At 50.6% G+C, this 2,500-nt stretch overlaps 2 pseudogenes; both read right to left on the minus strand.

The window, feature by feature from the left end:
- Positions 1-1,033: 1,033 nt before the first annotated feature.
- LOC137311889 (U2 spliceosomal RNA) lies at positions 1,034-1,150 on the minus strand (annotated as a pseudogene).
- A 967-nt stretch (positions 1,151-2,117) lies between these two features.
- On the minus strand, positions 2,118-2,234 carry LOC137311872 (U2 spliceosomal RNA; annotated as a pseudogene).
- Positions 2,235-2,500: the final 266 nt, after the last annotated feature.

Raw genomic sequence — 2,500 nt, forward strand, 5'->3', positions numbered from 1 at the left:
TGTGTCCGTCCCTCCCTGCCTGCCTTCCCCCCAAGACTTCCTTCTGAACAGCTTTGTCGTTTAAAATAATAATAAATAATATGTGTGTGTGTGTGTGTGTGTGTGTGTCGGTGTCAGTCAGTGAGTCAGTGTCTCTCTCTCTCCTCTCTCTCTCTCACACTCAGAGCTGCTGTGGAAGGAAACTTTTTTAAAAAGAACTTGCTTATTGAAAGAAAGATGTGTCTCAAGCTGTCGGGCCCTGTCCATTGTCATGTCAATGGCAGGACTGCTTTCACCAGGAACCCGGTTTTCTGGGTCAGAGGTTCCAGGGGACCTGTTTTGTGCGGACTTCCCTGTGTCCGTCCCTCCCTGCCTGCCTTCCCCCCAGGACTTCCTTCTGAACACCTTTGTCGTTTGAGCGAGGGCCAAAAGCCTGCCTGTGAAAGGGAAGGATCAGCCGGTCAGCCCCCTGTTGGTCGCTGCTGCCAGTGCAGCAGGCGTGCGTGTGTATTCGGCCTCGTGTCCAGGTCCCTCAGGGACTTGAGGCAACTCTCCCCGGTGGTCTTGTGGTCAGGACCGGGCTTCGAATCCCGGTCGGGGGGGATGACTTTCTGCTGCAGATTAATTGGCACCTCTGAAAGAAAGTCTCCCCTCCTGAGCGTAAAGCTCCACCCTCACCACCACCACCGCCGCCTTTTCCACCCCTTGACAAACGGACAGACAGACAGACAGACAGTCAGTCAGTCCAGTTCGGGAGCGCAGCTTTCATTTGGAAGCAGACCCTGCTTGTTTCAAGTCAACGACGCCAAGTTATTTTGCACTTTGAATTATATCGCTACGTGCGAGCGGCACTCAGCCTTGGAGAAGAAAAAAATACCACTGAGCTGAGAAAGTTCTTTTTAAAACGGTTTCCTTCCACAGCAGCTCTGAGTGAGAGAGAGAGAGAGAGAGAGAGATATCAGCTTTATTCTCAGTAATAATACACACACACACACACACACACACACACACACACTGGGAAAGAGCTGTTTTTCCTTTTGAATATCTCCCCACAGGGAGCTGCACCGTTCCCAGAAACACTGCAATACTGGGTCGATGCGTGGAGTGGACGGAGCAAGCCCCTATTCCATCTCCCTGTTCTAAAAATCAATTAAAAATAATAATAAATAATATGTGTGTGTGTGTGTGTGTGTGTGTGTGTGTGTCGGTGTCAGTATCAGTCAGTCAGTCAGTGTCTCTCTCTCTCTCTCACTCAGAGCTGCTGTGGAAGGAAACTTTTTTAAAAAGAACTTGCTTATTGAAAGAAAGATGTGCCTCAAGCTGCCGGGCCCTGTCCATTGTCATGTCAATGGCAGGACTGCTTTCACCAGGAACCCGGTTTTGTGGGTCAGAGGTTCCAGGGGACCTGTTTTGTGCGGACTTCCCTGTGTCCGTCCCTCCCTGCCTGCCTTCCCCCCAGCACTTCCTGCTGAACACCTTTGTCGTTTGAGCGAGGGCCAAAAGCCTGCCTGTGAAAGGGAAGGATCAGCCGGTCAGCCCCCTGTTGGTCGCTGCTGCCAGTGCAGCAGGCGTGCGTGTGTATTCGGCCTCGTGTCCAGGTCCCTCAGGGACTTGAGGCAACTCTCCCCGGTGGTCTCGTGGTCAGGACCGGGCTTCGAATCCCGGTCGGGGGGGATGGCTTTCTGCTGCAGATTAATTGGCACCTCTGAAAGAAAGTCTCCCCTCCTGAGCGTAAAGCTCCACCCTCACCACCACCGCCGCCTTTTCCACCCCTTGACAAACAGACAGACAGACAGACAGACAGACAGACAGTCAGTCCAGTTCGGGAGCGCAGCTTTCATTTGGAAGCAGACTCTGCTTGTTTAAAGTCAACGACGCCAAGTTATTTTGCACTTTGAATTATATCGCTACGTGCGAGCGGCACTCAGCCTTGGAGAAGAAAAAAATACCACTGAGCTGAGAAAGTTCTTTTTAAAACGGTTTCCTTCCACAGCAGCTCTGAGTGAGAGAGAGAGAGAGAGAGAGATATATCAGCTTTATTCTCAGTAATAATACACACACACACACACACACACACACACACACACACACAGAGACACTGGGAAAGAGCTGTTTTTCCTTTTGAATATCTCCCCACAGGGAGCTGCACCGTTCCCAGAAACACTGCAATACTGGGTCGATGCGTGGAGTGGACAGAGCAAGCCCCTTTTCCATCTCCCTGTTCTAAAAATCAATTTAAAATAATAATAAATAATATGTGTGTGTGTGTGTGTGTGTGTCGGTGTCAGTATCAGTCAGTGAGTCAGTGTCTCTCTCTCTCTCTCCCTCACACTCAGAGCTGCTGTGGAAGGAAACTTTTTTAAAAAGAACTTGCATATTGAAAGAAAGATGTGTCTCAAGCTGCCGGGCCCTGTCCATTGTCATGTCAATGGCAGGACTGCTTTCACCAGGAACCCGTTTTTCTGGGTCAGAGGTTCCAGGGGACCTGTTTTGTGCGGACTTCCCTGTGTCCGTCCCTCCC

This window comes from Heptranchias perlo, unplaced genomic scaffold, assembly GCF_035084215.1.
Source record: "Heptranchias perlo isolate sHepPer1 unplaced genomic scaffold, sHepPer1.hap1 HAP1_SCAFFOLD_384, whole genome shotgun sequence".
Taxonomy (NCBI): domain Eukaryota; kingdom Metazoa; phylum Chordata; class Chondrichthyes; order Hexanchiformes; family Hexanchidae; genus Heptranchias; species Heptranchias perlo.